At 47.3% G+C, this 23,938-nt stretch overlaps 1 protein-coding gene across 1 annotated transcript in view; it reads left to right on the forward strand.

The window, feature by feature from the left end:
* Positions 1 to 4,353: 4,353 nt before the first annotated feature.
* LOC138666669 (oocyte zinc finger protein XlCOF7.1-like) overlaps positions 4,354 to 23,938 on the forward strand; it is a 136,410-nt gene continuing 116,825 nt past the window's right edge. The window contains exon 1 of the mRNA XM_069754858.1: positions 4,354 to 4,381. The gene's annotated coding sequence lies outside the window, so the exon portion shown is untranslated. The remainder of the gene's footprint in view (positions 4,382 to 23,938) is intronic.

A 23,938-nucleotide genomic window follows, 5' to 3' on the forward strand; every position in this document is an offset into this window, starting at 1 on the left:
TCTGGAGGAAAGAAGGTTTAAGCATAATAACAGGCGCGGATTCTTTACTGTAAGAGCAGTGAGACTATGGAACTCTCTGCCGTATGATGTTGTAATGAGAGATTCATTACTTAAATTTAAGAGGGGACAGGATGCCTTTCTGGAAAAGTATAATGTTACAGAGTATATATACTAGATTCCTTGATAGGTCGTTGATCCAGGGAACTAGTCTGATTGCCGTATGTGGAGTTGGGAAGGAATTTTTTTCCCCAAAGTGGAGCTTATTATTTGCCACATGAGTTTTTTTTTTGCCTTCCTCTGGATCAACATGTTAGGGCATGTTAGGTTAGGCTATGGGATGAACTAGATGGACTTAAAATAAAGGGAACCTGTCACCTGATTTTGGCAGGACAGGTTTGCGGTCATATGGGCGGGGTTTTCGGGTGTTTGATTCACCCTTTCCTTACCCGCTGGCTGCATGCTGGCCGCAATATTGGGTTGAAGTTCATGTTGTGTCCTCCTAAGAACACGCCTGCGCAAGGCAATCTTGCAGCCAGTGGGTAAGGAAAGGGTGAATCAAACACCGGAAAACCCCGCCCATATGACCGCAAACCTGTACCACCAAATTCAGGTGACAGGTTCCCTTTAAAGTCTTCCTTCGACCTTAATAACTATGTTATGTTAAATAAGTAAGTAGCGGCCACTTTGAGCATTTTTTTAATTAATAAAGTTTATTTTTTTGATTATTGCTTTTTGTAATTAAAAAAAATTACCCAGATCTCTGATTGTACAGTCATGATAGAATTCAAATTTTCCTGTATGTGCATAAGTCTTGGCCAGTGACGGACCGCAGCTGACAGAATCATCAGAATTTACATCACAAAAATGACGAGAATTACAGCAAAAATGTTCTCCAGTGACCCTGCACATTTCTGTAATAATTTATTTCACTTCTGTGTTGTAGATTATGATGACTGTCGGTTGGCCTCTTATGATGACTGTCGGTTGCGCTCTTTTATGACGACAGTCGTTTGCGCTCTTTCATGATGACTGTCGGCTGCTCTCTGTGAGGCCGGTTTCACACGTCCAGATAATTCCGGTACCGGAAAAAATCGGTACGGGAATTATCCGTGTCCGTGTGCCCCTACGTTTCTGTGGCACATCAGTGTGGCGCACATGCGGCACACGTGTGCCCACTGGGTACCACACGCACCGTGCTGGGTACCACACGTACCAGCATCTGGTGCTGAAGCCCCGATTCATATCTTCCCTGCAGCAGGGTTTGCTGCATAGAAGATATGAATAATATTGTTTAAAATAAAGATCTATCTGTCCCCCGCCCTCCCACCCCCTGTATGCCCCCCCCCCCGCTGTTCTGAAAATACTCACCAGGCTCCCTCATTGGCTGTCGCTGCTTCCTGTTCTGGCCGCATCTTCTCCTGTATGCGGTCACGTGGGGCCACCGATTACAGTAATGAATATGCGGCTCCACCCCTATGGGAGGTGGAGCCGCATATTCATTACTGTAAATGAGCGTGACCGCATACAGGAGAAGATGCGGCCAGACCAGGAAGCAGCGACAGTCAACGAGGGAGCCTGGTGAGTATTTTCAGGGGGTGGGAGGGCGGGGGACAGATAGATCTTTATTTTAAACACTATTATTCATATCTTCTATGCAGCAAACGCTGCTGCAGGGAAGATATGAATCGCGGCTTCAGCACCAGTGGGGGGGACAGCGCTTAATGTAGCGCTGTCTCCTGCACGGCACACGGACTGCACACGGACAAAGTCCGTGTGCGGTACGTGTTTTACACAGACCCATTGACTTTAATGGGTCCGTGTAATACGTGCGCTCCCACGAACACGGACATGTCTCCGTGTTTGGCACACGGAGACACGGTCCGCAAAAAATCAATGACATCTGAACAGATGCATTGATTTTAATGGGTCTACGTGTGTCAGTGTCTCCGGTACGTGAGGAAACTGTCACCTCACGTACTGACGTGTGAAACAGGCCTTATGATGACTGTTGGTACCACTCTTTTATGATGACTGTCAGTTGCGATCTTTTATGATGACTGTCGGTCGTACTCTTTTATGATGACTGCCGGTTTCGCTCTTTTATGATGTCTGTCAGTTGCGCTCTTTTATGATGACTGTCGGTTGCGCTCTTTTATGATGACTGTTGGTTGCGGTTCCTTATGATGAATGTCGGTCACGCTCTTTTATGATGACTGTCAGTCGCTCTCTTTTTTGATGACTGTCGGTCGTGCTCTTTTATGATGACTGTCGGTTGCGCTCTTTTATGACAGTCGTTGGCGCTCTTTTATGACTGTTGGCTGCTCTCTCTGTTCTGATGACTGTCGGTAACGCTCTTTTATGATGACTGTCGGTTGCACTCTTTTATGACTGTCGGTTTCACTCTTTTATGATGACTGTCGGTTGCGCTCTTTCATGATGACTGTCGGCTGCGCTCTGTTATGAAGACTGTCGGTACCGCTCTTTTATGATGACTGTCGATCGTTCTCTTTTATGATGTCTGTCCATTGTGCTCTGTTATGATGACTGTTGCTCTCTGTTATGATGACTGTCGGTTGCTCTCTGTTATGATGACTGTCGGTTGCGCTCTGTTATGATGACTGTCGGTTGCGCTCTTTCATGATGACTGCCGGCTGCGCTCTGTTATGAAGACTGTTGGTACCGCTCTTTTATGATGACTGTCGGTCGTTCTCTTTTATGATGACTGTCGGTTGCTCTCTGTTATGATGACTGTCGGCTGCACTCTGTTATGAAGACTGTCGGTACCGCTCTTTTATGATGACTGTCGGTTGCGCTCTTTTATGATGACTGTCAGTCGCTCTCTTTTATGATGACTGTCGGTCGCGCTCTTTTATGATGACTGTCCGCTGCGCTCTGTTATGAAGACTGTCGGTACCGCTCTTTTATGATGACTGTCGGTCGTTCTCTTTTATGATGACTGTCGGTTGCTCTCTGTTATGATGACTATCGGCTGCACTCTGTTATGAAGACTGTCGGTACCGCTCTTTTATTATGACTGTCGGTTGCGCTCTTTTATGGTGACTGTCAGTCGCTCTCTTTTATGACGAGTCGTTTGCGCTCTGTTATGATGACTGTCGGCTGCTCTCTCTGTTATGATGACTGTCGGTACCGCTCTTTTATGATGACTGTCGGTCGCACTCTTTTATGTTGACTGTCGGTTTTGCTCTTTTATGATGTCTGTCAGTTGCGCTCTTTTATGATGTTTGTCGGTTGCGTTCTTTTATGATGACTGTCGGTTGCGCTCTTTTATGATGACTGTCGGTTTCGCTCTTTTATGATGTCTGTCGGTTGTGCTCTTTTATGATGTCTGTCCATTGCGCTCTGTTATGATGAGTGTTGCTCTCTGTTATGATGACTGTCGGCTGCCGGTTTCTCTCTGTTATGATGACTGTCGGTTGCTCTCTGTTATGAAGACTGTTGGTACCGCTCTTTTATGATGACTGTGGTTCACAGTCTTTTATGATAACTGTCAGTCGCACTCTTTTATGATGACTGTCGGTCGTGCTCTGTTATGATGACTGTCGGTTGCTCTCTTTTATGATGACTGTCGGTTGCGCTCTTTCATGATGACTGTCGGCTGCGCTTTGTTATGAAGACTGTCGGTACCACTCTTTTATAATGACTGTCGGTCACGCTCTTTTATGATGACTGTCAGTCGCTCTCTTTTATGATGACCGTCAGTTGCACTTTTATGATGACAGTTGGTTGTGCTCTTTTACCCCTCTCCCCGTAATGCGCCACTCACTCCTATGTCGCTGCTGAGGACAGGATTGAAGACAGATGGTAAAAGTCACATTCTGGTGACACTGAGCAATCAGCTCTGAGTGTAATTATTTATATTACCAAAAGCGACAATAAAAATGTACATTTTATAAATCAGGAAAAAAATGAATTGTGTCCAAATACATAAAATATAGAACAGTGTAAAGAATGTTTCCTGTCTGACCTGTTCGGTTTGCTCCATTAAAACCTTGAGAAACTCTATAAAAAAGCACTAAAAAGCCAGAAGAGGGGACTATAATGAAGTCTGTATGAGGAGCTCCAGGAGCCAACTCCGATCTAGTCGTTTCAGTGCTGAGCTAACTACATCGCAGGGGATTTTTTGATGTCCGCCCCCCAGCAACTCCGATCTTCTACTGTCCTCACTCCTCAGCACTGACTGAACTGTCTATAGCGGAGTGATCCACAAAAAATCACCTCCGATCTAGACACAAGCATCACACACGTGCACTGCCGCTTCCTGGAGTGAGCTCCGCCCCTTCATGTGACGTCATCCATCACAGGAGCCGCTTTATTCTTTCAGAAAGACGGGGCTACCCAGTGTGCGGCTCTGCAGTTGGAGGTATGTTGTTCTGTGGAGATTCCCCATTACTGGGCGCAGGGGACTTTAACCCCCTCATTGCTTAGACTGTTGAGGTGCACTTGCATTTCTGCATTGTAATAACCATAACTTAAAAAAAAAAAAAATCTAATCTCATATCCATAAGTAAGCATCCGGGATGGTGGGGAGGAATGGTGGATGTGTGAGGAGCATTGAGCCTAAATATAAATTGCCCTATGTTACTTTTTTTTTTTTTTGCTCTGCGTGCCTGTGGTAAAAATGGCAGAGTGCCTCCTACTGACTGCTCGCCTGAGGTAAAAACGGCGGAGTTCCTCCAACTGACGGTGCTCGCCTGAGGTAAAAACGGCGGAGTGCCTCCAGTGACGGTGCTCGCCTGAGGTAAAAACGGCGGAGTTCCTCCAACTGACGGTGCTCGCCTGAGGTAAAAACGGCGGAGTGCCTCCAGTGACGGTGCTCGCCTGAGGTAAAAACGGCGGAGTGCATCCAACTGACGGTGCTCGCCTGAGGTAAAAACGGCGGAGTGCCTCCAGTGACGGTGCTCACCTGAGGTAAAAACGGCGGAGTGCCTCCAGTGACGGTGCTCGCCTGAGGTAAAAACGGCGGAGTGCCTCCTACTGACGGTGCTCGTCTGAAGTAAAAACGGCGGAGTGCCTCCTACTGACTGTTCTCGCCCGAGGTAAAAACGGCAGAGTTCCTCCTACTGACTGTGCTCGCCTTTACAATGTAAATCAATGAGAAACAAAAATGCTGTGCACACTTTGCGGAAAATCCGCTGTGGAAACGCTGCGGTTTAAAAGAAGTAGCATGTCACTTTTTTTGTGAATCTGCAGCATTCCATTATAGAAAACCGCAGGGGTAAAAAAGGCAGCAAGTCCGCAAGAAAACTGCAGCAAAAATGCACAAAAAACGCTGCGGAACAGCACAAAAAACGAGACAAATCCGCAGGTGCATTTTCTGCCAGGAGAGGCAGAATCCGCACCAGAAATTCCTAAGCTTAATCTGCAACGTGTGCACATAGCCTTACTACGATTTCTTTTCGGATTTCACATGCGGATTTACATCTGCGGATTCCTATTATGGAGCAGATGTAAACCGCTGCGGAATCCGCATAAAGAATTGACATGCTGCAGAATAAACAATGCTACGTTTCCGCACTTTTTTTTCCACAGCATGTGCACTGCAGATTTTGTTTTCCATAGGTTTACATGGTACTGTAAACGCATGGAAAACGGCTGCGAATCCGCAGCGGCCAATCCGCTACGGATCAGCAGCAAAATCTGCAACGTGTGCACATACCCTTACTTGGCAGTCTCATGGATATATTTGAGGCAACCAAGTACAGGTCATGAGACCTGCAGCCAGTCCGTGCATCGTGGTTTGTACTCAGACTACAATACATACTCCTGCCTCCCAACTTTTTAAGAACAGAAAGAGGGACAGAAAATTGCACATAGCGCGAGGTGGCAAATTTTGGGCATGCCCATTTACCATTTCTTTCTACCTTGGCAGGAGGAGATTTCAGAAGGGTGGTGGTAGTGAGAGAAATTCAGCAGACACTTGAGACTGCAGGGCATAGACCGAAATCCGGGGCTGTCCGCTGTATCCAGGACAATTGGGACTAGAGATGAGCTGATCGATTCACAGTACTCTGGTCCAGCATCCTGGTCAGTGATAACTGGATGGGAGGCCGAAATCTCTTGCTTTCCGGGGTGCTCAGCGTGGCTTTTGATCACCTAGGGCCGGTGGGATGTCATCTGTGCATCCTGCTCATCTCTAGTTGGGACCTGTGGATTATTTTTTGTTCCTTCATTCACAGTCCGTGACGCCAGAACTTTCTCATCTTTATGTAGCTTCACTATACATCTGGCTTTTTTGTGTCTGTGACCGTGTTCACACTTTGCAGAAATACTGTTTTTTGTTTTCTGCAGGATCCGCACCAAACTACACAATAACAATCTTCTCCCCCTTATCTGATGCATTTTTGGTGCAGATATGAAGCCACGTTTTTAATGGGATTTTTTTAGTACAGAAAAGCTTTGATTCTGCACTTAAACTGCAGTTTTTACATGTGTTTTTAATTTGGCTCCGCATAGAAAATGAGAGAAAAAAGGCACCAAAAGCCAACAGTTCAGCAACATCTTTGAGCGTACAAGCGGGTGCCTTTTTTGCTAAAGTGGTTTTTATTAAGGATTCCTTACATAATTGAGATAAAGAAAAAGGGGTAGACATATAAATACACAGTAATATAAACGCAAACAAGAACAAAATAAAAGCAAAAAAGCTAAATTTAACCCCTTCCCGACATACATGCTGTACTAGTACTGCTCTGCGTGAACTTTGTTCCTGCAAACAGCAGAACTAGTACGGTGCAAAAAACGCGCGGCCTCATGCTGAGCGCTGCGGCTTTTGCATGCGGGTGTCAGCTGTATGTGACAGCTGACACCCTGCAGCAACGCCCAAGATCGATGCTAGCATTGATTGTCGGCATTTAACCCCTCTGATGCCGCTGTTAGTAGTGACCGTGCCATAAAGGGGCATCGCGCAGGGAGTGGGCTCTATGCATGCTTCCATCGGGACAACCCCATGAGATCACATTGTCTTCATAGTCTCCATGGAGACCCCCAGCGCAAAGATGGCCACGGGGTTCTCCCGGGTCCTACAGGGAAGGTGGCTTGTGAGCGCCTGCTGTGAGCAGTCGCTGACATGCCTCCTTCCCTGCCTGTCAGTGCAGAGTATCAGATCAGTGATCTGCTGCTTACACACATCAGTCTTTTGCCGTCAGTCTCAATCCGGCAAATTTAAAAAAAAAACAACGGATCTGGGAATATTGCCGCCAGATCAGTTTTTTTCCCCTAGACTCGTATTAGCGATGGATTGCAACGGATAGCCTAATGTTTCATCCGTTTTTTGCCGGATCCATCGAAAATTGTTTATTCGGCAGCCGGAGAAAACGGACATAGTAACGTTTTTTGTGCCCGTCGAAAAAACTGACAGCGACGGATCCGTCGCTGTCCGTCTTTGCTAGAGTGGAAGCCTATGGCGCCGGAATCCGGCGACTAATTCCGTTTCTTTAACTGAGCATGCTCTGATTTATATATATTTTTTTTTTTTTAGAATCCAATTAGCTGGATCAGCTAGTCGGACCCAGTGAAAAAACGGATCCGTCGCATCAGTTTTTCACAATCTGCGATGGATCCGTTTTTTTCAACATTCAACGGATTGTGACTGATGGCAAAAAACTGATGTGTGAAAGCAGCCTAAGGCCATGTTCACACGATCCTTTTTTTCATGCGGAATTGCCGCGATTTTCCCGCTGCGGGTCCGCAGCTGTTTTCCATGCAGGGTACATTACATTGTACCCTATGGAAAACAGGAACTGCTGTGCCCACAATGCGGAAAATAAAAAAGCCGCGCTGAATAGCTGCGGGAAAAAAGAAGTACCATGTCACTTCTTTTTTCGGAGCCGCAGCGGTTCTGCACCCATTGACCTCCATTGTGAGGTAAAACCCGCAGATGAAAAAAATATCTGCGGGTTTTACTGCGGTTTGTGGTGCAGAACCGCTGCAGCAGGAAGTGCGGGGAAGCGGGCGGAAGTGCGTGGGTGGAGTGTGGCTGCCCCCCCGTGCTCCGATCCCGCCCCTCCGTGCTCCGATCCCACCGCCCCGTGCTCCGATGCCCCCCCCCCAGTGCTCCGATGCCCCCCCCCGTGCCCTAATCTCCCCCCCTTATACTTACCCGGCGTCCCGGTGTCCGTCCGGCCGTCTTCTCTCTGGGCGCCGCCATCTTGCAAAATGGCGGGCGCATGCGCAGTGCGCCTGCCGAATCTGCCGGCCGGCAGATTCGTTTCAAAGTGCATTTTGATCACTGAGATAGATTATATCTCAGTGATCAAAATAAAAAAAATAGTAAATGACCCCCCCCCCCTTTGTCACCCCCATAGGTAGGGACAATAAAAAAAAATTAAGATTTTTTTTTTTTCTCCACTAAGGTTAGAATAGCGGTAGGGTTAGGGTTAGGGGTAGGGTTAGGGGTAGGGTTAGGGTCTTTTCAGCCATTTTAACCTTAAAAAACTTCCTAGAAAACACACAGACTCTGCATAGAAAACTGCATAAAAAAAAGGATCAAAAAACGCATCAAAAAAGGACCAAAAAAAGGACCTGCGTTTTCTGCCAAGAGCTGCAGTGTTTTAAAAAACAGTCCTGAAAAAAAAAAGGATGGAAATCAGGAACGTGTGAACATACCCTTACACAATACAGTGATGTCTTATACTGGGATAATGTAAAAAAAATTTAAAAAAGTGTAAAAATATTATTATTTTTTTTAAATCCCTAAATGAAGAAATATTGTTTCTCTTTGTGGAGAGTGACATGTTAAGCATGTCGAGGTGAGGAGACTTAAAGCCGCAATGCTCCTCTAGGAAATATGCAAATTGTCTCTTCAGAGAGGAAGAGGACTAGAACTCTAGTGCCACCTATTGGAAGTAGCAATCGTAACAGTCATTGTCGACCCATTGACTCTTAGGATTGCTACTTCCAATAGGTGGCACTAGAGTTCTAGTCCTTTTCCTCTCTGAAGAAACAATTTGCATATTTCCTAGAGGAGCATTGCGGCTTTAAGTCTCCTTACCTCGACATGCTTGACATGTCACTCTCCAGCAAGGAGAAATGATACTTCTTGGATCCCGGTCAGATGCCTCTCAATCAGCCAAACCAGATCTCCACTTTGCACTGATGAGAGGCAGTACCCTGAAACAGTGTCTGCAAATTGAGATCTGGTTTGGCTCTTATCCTAAGTCATGTGACAAGGCTCGTTAAAGGGTCTACATTGACTGTTAGGATTGCTTCTTCTAATAGGTGGCACTAGAGTTCGTCCTCTTCCTCTCTGAAGAGACAATCTCTAAATAAAGAAAAAAGAACTATTTTTTCAGTAAGTACAATTATTTATGCAAATGGAAAATAAAATAAAAGTACACATATTTGGAACACCGCGTCCGTAAGGACCCACTCTATAAAACTGTCCCTCTAGTTAACCTCTTCAGTGAATACCGTAAAAAAAAGGCATAAAATAGTTCTTTATAATCATACTGCTGAACAAAAAGTGCAATAAAACGTGATAAAAGACAGATGTAAATAAAAACGGTACCGCTAAAAACGCATCTCGCAAAAAACAAGCCGCCATACAGCTCCATTAGCATAAAAATAAAAAAATTATAGCTCTCAGAATAAAGCGTTACAAAAATAATTATTTTTTCTATAAAATAGTTTTTATTGTGTAAAAGCACCAAAAGCTAAAATAAACTGTATAAATGAGCACACGTTGCGGATTGTATGTGTTTTTGCTCTGTTTTTTTCTCCGCTAAATCGTGGTGAAAACGTATGCACAACATAGCCCATTGAATTCAATGGGATTCCGCAATGTTGTGCTAACGCTGCGTATACGCAGCATGCTCATTCTTTGTGCAGAAACGCAGTGATTCCGCACACATAGAAATGCATTGATCCGCTTACTTTCTGCATGGAGCTATGCCCACCATGCGGGAAGTAAGCGGACCATGTGCGGTGGTACCTGGGTCTGGTGGAGAGGAGACTCTACTCCAGGCCCTTGAGAACCATATTTCTGTTTAAAAAAAAAAAAAAAAAAGAATTAAAATAAATAATATTGATATACATACCTTCCGATGACCCCCAAAGTCCTCCCGCCTCTCAGCGGTGCACGTGGCCGCTTTCGTTCCCAGGGATGCATTGCGCGAAGGACCTGGGATGACGTTGCGGTTACGTGACCGTGACGTCACAAAGGTCCTTCGCGCAATGCATCTCTGGGAATGGAAGCCGCTGAGGAGACCGGGACCCGTCGGAAGGTGAGAATAACTATTTTTGTAGTTATTTTTAACATGCCGTCTGACCTGTGATCCGGCAGTGTCCGTCTTTTTAGGATTGTATAAAAGTGCTGTCAGCCACAGTTTTGTGCGCTTCTGAAAAGGACACCGCTGAACAGAGGCAGACGGAGCCCAGAGTAGCTCTGCTGCATCATTATAGTGAATGGATCCCTCTAGGGTTTCATCTGAATCACGTCAGATTTAGATGGAAACCCCAAAGTACCGTATTTTTCGGACTATAAGACGCACCGGACCATAAAACGCACCCCAAATTTGGGGTAAAAATTGGAGAAAAAAAGATTTTTTTATAAGATGGGGGGGCGTCCGTCTTACTGTTCGAATTTAAGATATCTTACCTGAGGGCTGGCAGTGGCAGAGCAGGGTCACCGGAGGCATGGTGGTGGCAGAGGTGAGGTGATGCTGAGGTGCGGTGAGCGAAACAGCGTGCACCTGAGCAGGGTCCCTTCCTGCTTAGGTGGGCGACGCCATGGCCTGGCGTCCATGGGGGGGTTGCGGCAGTGGTGTGGAGGCAGCAGAGGTGCGGTCACCTCCTTAGGTGAGGTGACACCGCGGCCCGGTATCCAAGGCGAGCAGCAGAGCCAGGTTAATCACCGGTTTCTCGGTGGCGGTGGCCATCTTCCTGAGGCCGCGCGTGCGCAGAGTGTGTGCTCTGCTTCCCGGGGCTTCAGGAAAATGGCCGTGGGAAGCAGCGCGTGCGCAGATGGAGATCGCGGCAACAATTTTCCTGAAGCCAAAATCTCAATCTGCAAACTCGGCTTCAGGAAAATGGCCGCCGCGATCTCAGTCTGTGCACACGCGGCCTCCCGTGGCCATTTTCCTGAAGCCCCGGGAAGCAGACAACTCAATTTGTGCACGCACGGCCTCAGAAAGATGTCTGCCGCCACCAAGAAAGCCGTGATTCACCCGGCTCTGCTACTCGCCTTGGATACCGGGCCGCAGCGTCACCTCACCTGTGGAATGGACTCTGCTCACGCCATACCGCTCACCGCACCTCTGCCGCCGCCACACCACTGCCACAACCAACCGGGTAAGCCTGCATTCGAACTATAAGACAAACCCCTAATTTTCCTCACAATTGTTTTGGGGAAAAAGTGCGTCTTACAGTCCGAAAAATACGGTAAGTGGTCAGATAAATGTGATCCAAACTGTTATGTAAAATGTTCCCAATAAATGCTTCAACTCCATCTACAAAAAAAAAAAGAAGTCCCACTCAGGTCTGCCATCTGTTAACGGAAATATAGGAGGCTAGGGGTATCATATAGGTGGTAGCATAAAGGCTTTGGAAAAGCAAAAGCAAAATGGCTCCTTGCTCCCCAAAAGAAATTCAGCAAATTCTCTGCACCCATATCCAAATGCCGCTGTAATGACACTGATTGTGTCACTGTGGAAAGCAGGGGGCACGGCTCCGAGTGCCGGGAGTGAAAGGAGCAGGGCATACAGTGCACACAGGACCTGAGAATAAGGCTGTGCCCATGTTAGGTTTTTTATGCGTTTCTGCCGCGTTTTCTGCCGCAGCGGAATTGCTTAAAAATGCAATCCCATGGGATTCCGCAGTTGCTGTGCCCATGCGACAGATTTTTCCGCTGCTGAATCGAATAGCAGTAAAATCCACAGCATGTTCATTATTTCTGCGGAATCGCAGCGATTCCACTGCCATAGAATTGCATTGAAACGCTCACTTTACGCATGTGGCTATGCCCACCATGCGTAAAGTGAGCGCTTCATGTGCTGATGGTACCCAGGATCTGGAGGAGAGGAGACTCTCCTCCGGGTCCTGGGTACAATATTCCTGTAAAAAAAAAATAAATAGGGATATACTTAGCTTCTGATGGCCCCCAGGGTCCTCCCGACTCTCAGCGGTGCTTGCGGCAGCTTCCGTTCCCAGGGATGCATTGCGCGAATCACCTGAGATGACGTCATGGTCATGCGACCATGATGTCACAAAGGTGCTTCGCGCAAAGCATCCCTGAGAACGGAACGTACCTGGAGCGCTGCTGAGGAGATCGGGGGCCATCGGAAGGTGAGAAAAACCATACTTTTTTTTTATTTTTAACATTCTATCTTTTACTATTAATGCTGCATAGGCATCATAGGAATCAGCCGAGAGTGCGGAGCACAGGACAGAGAACAATAATGTAGTCAGTGGGGAGCTGAGGGTCAAAAGCCGGACGAGAGCGAATTACCAGGGGCAAGACAGAAGAGTAAACCGAGACGAGCCAAGGGGTCAGAGAACCAGGAAGGACAGATAAGTACCGAACAGAAAACAGAGGTAGAAGTAAGGCCTCTTTCACACTTCCGTCTGTCTTTTTCCGTCACAATGCGTCGTTTTGTGAAAAAAAAAAACGGATCCAGCAAATGTTTCTGCTGGATCCGTTTTTTTTCTCATAGACTTGTATTAGCAATGGATTGTGATGGATGGCCTTCCGTTTCATCCGTCGTGCGCTGGATCCGTCATAAAATTGCTTTTCGTCGAGTGGAGACAACGCACAGAGGAACTTTTTTCTGTAGGTCGAAAAATCGCTCAGCGACACTGACTTGCTGACTGTCAAAAGCAGGAATCCAACAGCGGATGCCATCTTTTGAAACTGAGCATGTGCTGAAGAATTTCCCGTTAAGGAAATTCTCTCGCTCTATCTCTATTTTTACTATTGATGCTGCCTATGCAGCATCAATAGTAAAAAGATAAAATGTTAAAAATAATTAAAAAAATAACAAATCGTGATATTCTTACCGTCCGGGGTCTCTCGCGGCCTTCCCGATGCTTGCGATGCTGGCGGCAGCTCCCGTTCCCAGTAATGCCTTGCGAAATGACTCGATGATGTAGCGGTCTCACGAGACTGCTACGTCACCACAGGTCATTGACTCGCAAGGCATTACTGGGAACGGGAGCTGCCGGCAGCACCGGGAAGGCTACGGGGGACGCCGGAAGGTAAGAATATCACAATTTTTTAAATTATTTTTAACCTGGGTTATGTTGTGTATGCGTTTTCACAGCGGAAAAACGCGGCGAAGACGCATACACAATGTGCACATAGCCTCGACGACAAAAAAGGGACCCAGTGCATCTGTTTTTTACAATCTGCACAGGATCCGTCTCTTCAACATTTTGACGGATTGTAACTGATTGTAAAAAACGGAAGTGTGAAAGAGGCCTAAGGCTTCTTTCACACTTGCGTCGGTACGGGGCAGTCGCAAAGCGACGTGCGTTGTGCAAATTCGGCACAACGTGGGCAGCGGATGCAGTTTCTCAACGCATCCGCTGCCCATTCTAAGTTCTGGGGAGGAGGGGGCGGAGTTCCGGCCATGCATGCGCGGTAGGAAATGGCGGACACGACGTACGAAAAAATGTTACATTGAATGTTTTTTTATTCGGTCGTCCATGACAGCACTACGGAGAGAGGGGATCCGCCCTTCAGGAACAGGAAACCTACAGATACATAAGGGCGGCACCTCTCCCCACGCATCAGTTGTTGGTTTCCTGTTCCTGGAGGACAGGATTCCCTACAGATTTTCTTCAGTTTCTCCTATCAAGCACCCAGGCCGGCTGTCCGACCCAGGTAGCGAGGGGGTCTCCTACCTCGGGCAGTGCGGGTCCCTGGAAGCGCCACGGTGGGCCCGGGTAGGGCTCCACGTCAGTGAGCGGTGCAGAGGCGAGCGGCGTCCAGAGGAGGCTGTCTCTGGGGTCAGAGGTGAGTATGTTCCCCCCTTCCCCCCCGGGGTCCATTCGCTCCCGTGCCCTGACTCCCTACCTCGGGTCCCATCCGGGCGGCGCAGGCTCCGGGAACGCCCTCCGCACTCCTTTGGGATCGGGGCGGATTCGGGTGCCGGCTTCCGCCGCGATCGCCGCACTGCTGGGGCCACGTGGGCGTCGGTATGGCGGCGTGCGGCTGGAGGATCCGGCGACGCCGTCCCCGGCTTCCAGGAGCGTCGCTCACCGCTCTAGCCGTTTCCGGAAGTGATGCGGCGAGGGGGCGGAGCCAGGACCGGAAGTCGGACGCCGGCCGGCTTCAGCTGGAAGCGCCGCGTCCTGCTTGTGATGGGAGCGGAGGGGGGGGGGGAGCGCTCAGGGGCGGGGGAGGATGGAGCAGGGTCAGGTGCAGGGGGGAGAGTAATTACTGACCATATACACCTGCACATGTTCCGGCGGGGGAAGGCTATATATAGCTAATTAAGATTGCTGCAGAGCTGCTTATGGCCATCTGCTGCTATGGAGGTGCCAGAAGCTGCCGTTGGTCTGCTGGAGCAGGAGCAGGACCGATCCTCAGAGACCCTTGCAAACCCCCAGCAGAAGACCCGCGGACGCAGTAATCAGGCCAGTCGCAGATCAAGACAGAAGGATCTGGACCGACCCCCCAGTGATCCGGTACCTACCGCTACTGCCTGGGTAAGAGATCTTCGTGAATGTACCCTGATGCAGTCTTTTCCTATGTTTATTTCCGTAGGGGAAAAAAAGCGCTGGTAAATCAAAAAACAAGGAGTGCGCGCTATGCGCTTGCCTTTTGCCAGACGCCTACCCTAAAAGACTTTGTCAGTCGTGTGTGCGGCAGACGGTAGGAAATAGTTGAATAGGATACTATATAGCGGTAGCACCGGATAAGTGACATAGCCTTTTCTCCGCTCCCATAGGTGGCGGAGGAGTCTCCCGATTTCACTTCAAATCTTAGGGAGATTATCAGGAAGGAGGTGAAGGATTCCCTGAAATCCCTATCCCGGGCAGAGCCTTCCAAAAGAAGAAGGGAGCCTAGCGCCTCAAATTCAGATTCGTCCGCTGGCCCAAGTAGGGAGATTGATTCAGACGCCTCTGCCTCCTCAGCGTCCTCTTCGGAAGAAGAGTCTAATCGTTTCTGTTTCCCGTTGGACCAAATGGACAAACTAATTAGATCAGTTAGATCCACCATGGGGGTGGCGGACGAAAGGCCAGAGCGTTCAACACAGGACCTAATGTTTGGCGGTCTAGACCCTAAAAAACGAAGGTCTTTTCTGCTTAATGACGAGGTGCAGAACCTCATCAAACGAGAATGGAAGAAGCCGGAGAAAAAAGGCTCTTTTCCACCGGCCTTCAAACGAAGATACCCCATGGTGAACACCTGGGATAAGGCGCCAAAATTAGACGCGGCAGTGTCTAAGGCATCTAAGAAATCATCTATCCCCTTTGATGACATGGCTTCCCTAAAAGATCCTCTAGATAAAAAGGCTGACTCGTTCCTGAAAGGGACTTGGGAAATGTCGGCTGGTGCCTTGAGACCTGCTGTGGCTGCGACATGCGCAGCCAGATCGATGATGGTCTGGCTGGATCAGCTAGGGTCTAAATTAGAAGAAGGTGTTTCCAGAGATTCCATGTTGAAATTCCTGCCAACAATCCAAAATGCCGCTGCCTTTCTCGCAGACGCTTCTGCGGATTCGGCAAGAATGGCGGCTAGAGCGGCAGGATTATCAAACGCAGCACGCAGGGCCCTATGGCTGAAATGTTGGCCGGGTGACCTTCAATCCAGATCCCGTCTGTGCTCTATCCCATGCGAAGGGGAATACCTGTTTGGGCCAGTCCTAAATGAGCTACTAGAGAAAGCCGGAGATGAAAAGAAGAAGTTTCCTAATCTTCCAACTACCTCTTACAGGTGACCCTTCGCAGGGAAAAGATTCTTTCGGAAGAGACCGGCCAGAGATCAGAGCAGATGGGACGAAAAAAAGAAGAGCGGTACTGGGTTCATGTTTGGTGGAGCACGTCAGGAGCCACCCCGTGAAATCAAAAAACCACCCCAATGACTAGTCGCCCCGGTGGGAGGTAGACTATCTGCCTTCTACCCGGCCTGGTCCAAGATCTCCAGTAGTGATTGGATTTTGGGGTTGATAGCTACGGGTCTGCGGCTAGAATTCTCCTCTATCCCTCAGAACTTCTTCAGAATCACCCCTCTCAGATCCTCTCCAGCAGAACAGGCGGCCCTGGAAGCGGAAGTTCACGATCTGCTCAATAAAAATGTCCTATCTGAGGTTCCGGAAGGAGAACAGGGTAGTGGATTCTACTCTCCTCTATTCCTGATAAGTAAACCAGACGGCTCCTTTAGAACAATCATTTAACCTTAGAGCACTGAATAATTTTCTGACCGTTCAACCATTTAAAATGGAAACTATAAACACCGCAATAAAGCTGCTGTTTAAAAACTGCTTTATGGTAATATTGGATTTGAAGGACGCCTATTACCATATCCCTATTTATGCAGGTCACCAACGATACCTGAGGGTGGCGGTACGGTTGGATGGGGTAGTAAAACACTTCCAGTATAGGGCCCTTCCCTTTGGGATTTCGGTCGCCCCTCGGGTATTTACCAAAGTAATGGCGGAAGTTATGGCACACCTGCATGAGTCCAACATTCTAATAATCCCCTACCTGGACGATCTCCTTATCGTAGGTAAAACGGCGGATCACTGTCTAGAACAGTTACATAAAGTGATGTCGGCTCTAGAGCGTCTAGGGTGGATGCTAAACGTTAAAAAATCACGGTTACAGCCCATGACGGTGCAGCGATTTTTGGGCTTGACCCTGGATTCCCAGGTTCAGGAATGCCGTTTGCCTCAAGAAAAAATTGATCGCCTGCACCTTCAAGTGCTGAATGCCTCTAAAAACCCCACCATGTCCCTACGAAAAGCCATGTCTCTGCTAGGCTCTCTCTCGTCCTGTATTCCAGCGGTCCGATGGGCTCAGTATCATACGAGGATACTTCAGGGCGAGGTGCTGTTGCATCAAAAAAGGTTGGGGGGTGTCTAGAAAGTCTGCTGACCCTATCCCAAGACGCTATTGTATCCCTCGGTTGGTGGTTGGACCAAGAGAATCTGTCCACAGGGGTCCCCTGGGAATATAATATAACTCGCGTTGTCACCTCGGACGCTAGCCCTTCTGGGTGGGGGGCTCACATGGGGGATACATTGGTCCAGGGGCTTTGGGATCGTGATCAGATGGAGATGTCTTCCAATCTAAAGGAGTTAACGGCTGTGGAGCAGGCGGTTAAAACACTCCTTGTCTGTCTACAGGGCCACCACGTGCGGGTATTCTCGGACAATCGAGTCACCGTGGCATACATAAATCACCAAGGCGGGACTCGTTCCAGATCCCTGATGTGTGTAGCAGATCGTCTGTTTCATCTAGCAGAGCAACATCTTCTCTCGTTGACGGCTCTACACATAAAAGGGGCAGAAAACACTACAGCGGATTTCTTAAGTCGCAACACATTAAGGCAGGGAGAGTGGTCCCTGAACGGCACCATCTTCGACCTTATCGTGGAAAGGTGGGGACAACCAGAGGTAGACCTGTTTGCCACAAAAGAAAACAGGAAAGTGGCACAATTCTGCTCTCTGAACCCCAGAGAAAATCCCCTGGCAGTAGACGCCCTCCTCATAAACTGGAACTTCAGGCTAGCCTACGCCTTTCCTCCCCTGTCTCTACTTAAAAAATAGTGAGGAAAGAATGGTTGTAGATGACGAGGAAAAAGCTAACATATTAAACACCTTCTTCTCCACGGTATTCACGGTGGAAAATGAAATGCTAGGTGAAATCCCAAGAAACAATGAAAACCCTATATTAAGGGTCACCAATCTAACCCAAGAAGAGGTGCGAAACCGGCTAAATAAGATTAAAATAGATAAATCTCCGGGTCCGGATGGCATACACCCACGAGTACTAAGAGAACTAAGTAATGTAATAGATAAACCATTATTTCTTATTTTTAGTGACTCTATAGCGACAGGGTCTGTTCCGCAGGACTGGCGCATAGCAAATGTGGTGCCAATATTCAAAAAGGGCTCTAAAAGTGAACCTGGAAATTATAGGCCAGTAAGTCTAACCTCTATTGTTGGTAAAATATTTGAAGGGTTTCTGAGGGATGTTATTCTGGATTATCTCAATGAGAATAACTGTTTAACTCCATATCAGCATGGGTTTATGAGAAATCGCTCCTGTCAAACCAATCTAATCAGTTTTTATGAAGAGGTAAGCTATAGACTGGACCACGGTGAGTCATTGGACGTGGTATATCTCGATTTTTCCAAAGCGTTTGATACCGTGCCGCACAAGAGGTTGGTACACAAAATGAGAATGCTTGGTCTGGGGGAAAATGTGTGTAAATGGGTTAGTAACTGGCTTAGTGATAGAAAGCAGAGGGTGGTTATAAATGGTATAGTCTCTAACTGGGTCGCTGTGACCAGTGGGGTACCGCAGGGGTCAGTATTGGGACCTGTTCTCTTCAACATATTCATTAATGATCTGGTAGAAGGTTTACACAGTAAAATATCGATATTTGCAGATGATACAAAACTATGTAAAGCAGTTAATACAAGAGAAGATAGTATTCTGCTACAGATGGATCTGGATAAGTTGGAAACTTGGGCTGAAAGGTGGCAGATGAGGTTTAACAATGATAAATGTAAGGTTATACACATGGGAAGAGGGAATCAATATCACCATTACACACTGAACGGGAAACCACTGGGTAAATCTGACAGGGAGAAGGACTTGGGGATCCTAGTTAATGATAAACTTACCTGGAGCAGCCAGTGCCAGGCAGCAGCTGCCAAGGCAAACAGGATCATGGGGTGCATTAAAAGAGGTCTGGATACACATGATGAGAGCATTATACTGCCTCTGTACAAATCCCTAGTTAGACCGCACATGGAGTACTGTGTCCAGTTTTGGGCACCGGTGCTCAGGAAGGATATAATGGAACTAGAGAGAGTACAAAGGAGGGCAACAAAATTAATAAAGGGGATGGGAGAACTACAATACCCAGATAGATTAGCGAAATTAGGATTATTTTGTCTAGAAAAAAGACGACTGAGGGGCGATCTAATAACCATGTATAAGTATATAAGGGGACAATACAAATATTTCGCTGAGGATCTGTTTATACCAAGGAAGGTGACGGGCACAAGGGGGCATTCTTTGCGTCTGGAGGAGAGAAGGTTTTTCCACCAACATAGAAGAGGATTCTTTACTGTTAGGGCAGTGAGAATCTGGAATTGCTTGCCTGAGGAGGTGGTGATGGCGAACTCAGTCGAGGGGTTCAAGAGAGGCCTGGATGTCTTCCTGGAGCAGAACAATATTGTATCATACAATTATTAGGTTCTGTAGAAGGACGTAGATCTGGGTATTTATTATGATGGAATATAGGCTGAACTGGATGGACAAATGTCTTTTTTCGGCCTTACTAACTATGTTACTATGTATGTTACTTCCTCTGGTGGTGAGGAAAATCAGGAAGGACAAAGCCACAGTAATATTAATTGCCCCCTTCTGGGCCAGAAGGACGTGGTTTCCATGCCTGAGGACTGTCGATGTCCGATCCATGGGTCTTGCCAGACGTTCCGGATCTCCTATCCCAGGGCCCAGTCTACCATCCTCGAGCGGTTGGCCTTCATCTGACGGCGTGGATTTTGAGCGGGCGCTGCTAAAAGATAGAGGGTTCTCGCCGGCCCTCATTAACACGCTGCTGAAAAGGAGGAAAGTGATAACCACAAAAATCTATGTCAGAATCTGGAAGAGATTTCTTCAGAACTCGGGGGTAATAGCTGGTCAGTCAATACCAATAGACCAGATCTTGGAATTCTTACAAAGGGGGTTAGAGATGGGGTTATCCCCAAATACTCTTAAGGTGCCGGTATCAGCCTTGGGGGCCCTCTTTGGCTGCAACATCGCTGCGAATCACTGGGTCAGCAGATTCATCAGGGCAACAAAACGGTCTAGGCCAATTGTGAAGAATAGAGTCATGCCTTGGGACCTGAACCTAGTCCTCTCAGCCTTGACAGAGGCCCCATTTGAGCCAATTACTTCAGCCTCTATTAAAAATCTATCCCTTAAAGTAGCCTTCCTGGTGGCCATAACATCGGCGCGTAGGATAGGCGACATCCAAGCATTATCCAGGGTTCCCCCTTACATGCAGCTTAGGGATGATAGAGTGATACTATCCCCTGATCCAGCATATCTCCCTAAGGTAGTGTCCAGTTTCCACAGAACACAGGAAATAGTCCTTCCATCTTTCCTCCCCAATCCTACCAACGATAAGGAAAGGAAGTTACACACTTTAGATGTAAGAAGATGTATCTAGCGGTAACTGATCCCTGGAAGTTAGATAATGCCCTATTCGTGTCCTATCAGGGTAGTAGGAAAGGGCATAGAGCATCGAAATCTACTCTAGCTAGATGGATCAGGGAGGCTATCTCGCTGGCTTATATCTCAAAGGGCAAGCCGGCGCCTGAAGGTCTTAAAGCGCATTCCACTAGAGCTATGGCGGCTTCGTGGGCGGAAAGATTGGAGGTGTCGATCGACCAGATTTGTAAGGCTGCTACTTGGTCTTCTCCAAACACTTTCTATAACCATTATAGATTGAACCTGGGTGCCTCCTCTGACCTCTCTTTTGGTGTAAGGGTGCTGCAAGCTGTAGTCCCTCCCTAGTTAGTTACTCTCTGTAATTCTCTCCGCAGTGCTGTCATGGACGACCGAATAAAGTCTTAGTTACTCACCGGTTAACGGTGTTTTTCGGAGTCCATGACAGCACCTGTACATACCCTCCCGTCTTCTAAAAGTTCTGGGTGTACACCTCTTCCTTTATTTATATATAATTCACGGGTAGTGAATAGTTAATATTGTATTATTGTTTATTGTGTATGCTTTTAACCTTGGTGGTCCTCTTGTGCTCTGTAAACCAACTGATGCGTGGGGAGAGGTGCCGCCCTTATGTATCTGTAGGTTTCCTGTTCCTGAAGGGCGGATCCCCTCTCTCCGTAGTGCTGTCGTGGACTCCGAAAAACACCGTTAACTAGTGAGTAACTAAGACTTTCGTGACGATGGTCCGCCACAACACGACGCATCCAGTGCACGACGGACGCGACGTATGGGCATACGTTGCGATCCATCGGCAATACAAGTCTATGGGGAAAAAACGCATCCTGCGGGCACATTTGCAGGATGCGTTTTTTTTCCCCAAACGACGCATTGCGACGGATCTAACACGACGCAAGTGTGAAAGAGGCCTTAGGGGACAGAACCTGGTCATACACAACAAAGCTCACACGCACAGAGGCACAACGATTACAGATGAGTAACCTGGGTCAGCAACCACAAACCGACTATACGGTAGGATTACTGACACCTGACGCTGAAACCACCAACATTAAATAGCCACCTCAGAACCAGAGAGAGGCAGCTAGCGTTACCCCTGACCTGACCAGGACAGAGCCTGGATCATCCGGTCCAGAGTCATGACAGCCCCCCTCCCTTCTGACTCCCATTGTGCCTAAAGCGCCCACATATTTGGCATTTCTGTAGTGATGAGAGCCCGCCTAATTTACATGAGCTGGGCATAATGTACTGGTCACTACAGCGGCAGTTTTCACTTTTCACTCAGCAACAGCCACTGCTGCCTGTTGTGGAAAAAAAACAGTTTTCATCAAAAAGTACTGGATAACATTTGTGCAGTCTATGAATTTGTTGAGAAATAGTATTGCCTCCATCAGATCCTCCTTCATAGATGACCTCAAATCTGCCAATTTATGTGTACCTGGTAGCCACATTAGGGCATCTCTCGTATACCATGTCCTACGCTTTCCTTTCCTCGCTGAGAATAAACGTCTTCATCTGAATGGGTACCTGTGAAACCTCTTCTTAGACTAAATTTCTCTCTGTGGAGGGGTAATGGACCTGCTGCGATTAAAACACCTGTGGCTAAAAGGCAGAGTGCTCGGTCAGAAGGCAAGTGAATACAAATTTCAAAAAACTGATTGTCACATCCAAACATCGGTCAAGTGTGAACAGGTGCTGAACCTAGTCACCAACTCATACACAGTCAAATAAATAAGGCAGCACACTAGCGCTAAAACATGCAAACATGAAAGTTGAACTGCATTACTGCACTAGAAATATGAAAAAACTAGAGCGTTTAGCGCATAAATTGGCCAATTTATGTGTACCTGGTAGCCACATTAGGGCATTTCTCGTGTTCCAGGTCCTACGCTTCCCTTTCCTCACTGAGAATAAACGTCTTCATCTGAATGGGTACCTGTGAAACCTCTTCTTAGACTAAATTTCTCTGACCTGGTACACGAGAGATGCCCTAATGTGGATACCAGGTACACATAAATTGGCCAATTTATGCGCTAAACGCTCTCATTTTTTCATATTTCTAGTGCAGTAATGCAGTTCAACTTTCATGTTTTATGTTTGTATGTTTTAGCGCTACAGTGTGCTGCCTTATTTATTTGACTATAAACTCTTAAGGTATCGTTACACTAAACGACTTACCAACGATCACGACCAGCGATACGACCTGGCCGTGATTGTTGGTAAGTCGTTGTGTGTTCGCTGGGTAGCTGTCACACAGACAGCTCTCTCCAGCGACCAACGATCAGGGGAACGACTTCGGCATCGTTGAAACTGTCTTCAACGATGCCGAAGTCCCCGGGTAACCAGGGTAAACATCGGGTTACTAAGTGCAGGGCCACGCTTAGTAACCCGATATTTACCCTGGTTACCATTGTAAAAGTAAAAATAAAAAACAGTACATACTCACATTCCGATGTCTGTCACGTTCCCCGCCGTCAGCTTCCCGCACTGACTGTGTCAGCGCCGGCCGTAAAGCAGAGCACAGCGGTGACGTCACCGCTGTGCTCTGCTTTACGGCCGGCGCTGACAGTCAGTGCAGGGAAGCTGACGGCGGGGGACGTGACAGATATTGGAATGTGAGTATGTACTGTTTTTTTAACTTTTACAATGGTAACCAGGGTAAATATCGGGTTACTAAGCGCGGCCCTGCGCTTAGTAACCCGATATTTACCCTGGTTACAAGTGAACACATCGCTGGATCGGCGTCACACACGCCGATCGAGATGACAGCGGGTGATCAGTGAGCAAAAAAAGGTCCTGATCATTCCCCAACGACCAACGATCTCTCAGCAGGGGCCTGATCGTTGGTCGCTGTCACACATAACGAGATCGTTAGCGGTATCGTTGCTACGTCACAAAAAGCGTGACGTTGCAACGATATCGTTAACGAAATCGTTATGTGTGAAGGTACCTTTAATGACCTGGAGAATCAAAATGGCAGGTCAGTTTTAGCATTTAGTGAACCTAGCAAAAAAGCCAAACAAAAAACAAGTGTGGGATTGCACTTTTTTTGCAATTTGACTGCACTTGGAATTTTTTTTACCGTTTTCTAGTACATGACATGCTAAAATCAATGATGTCGTTCAAAAGTACAGCTCGTCCCGCAAAAAAATAAGCCCTCACATGGCCATATTGACAGAAAAATAAAAAAGTTATGGCTGTGGGAAGGAGGGGAGCGAAAAACGAAAATGAAAAAAGGAAAATACCCCTGGTTATGAAGGGGTTAAGGTTAGAGAACAACCTCTCTACACTAACTAAGGGTTGGTGGCAAAGCAGTAACCACATGGGCAACATCTCTAACTATTTCAGGGTATAAAGGAATTGCCTCATGCAGAGTCAGTTTTGATGAACGATTGATCTCTTCTACTTCTTTGAGAGCAAGTGAACAATTTTGCTGAAATATGGTCAATCTGTGTTCTATGGGAGTGGAATCTTTTTCCCTGCGGCAACGCTTTGCCTGCTACATGTTGTACAAATACTTTTTTGAAATCAAACTCCTCATCTGATGAGGATGAAG

This window comes from Ranitomeya imitator, chromosome 2 (genome assembly GCF_032444005.1).
Source record: "Ranitomeya imitator isolate aRanImi1 chromosome 2, aRanImi1.pri, whole genome shotgun sequence".
Classification (NCBI taxonomy): Eukaryota; Metazoa; Chordata; class Amphibia; order Anura; family Dendrobatidae; genus Ranitomeya; species Ranitomeya imitator.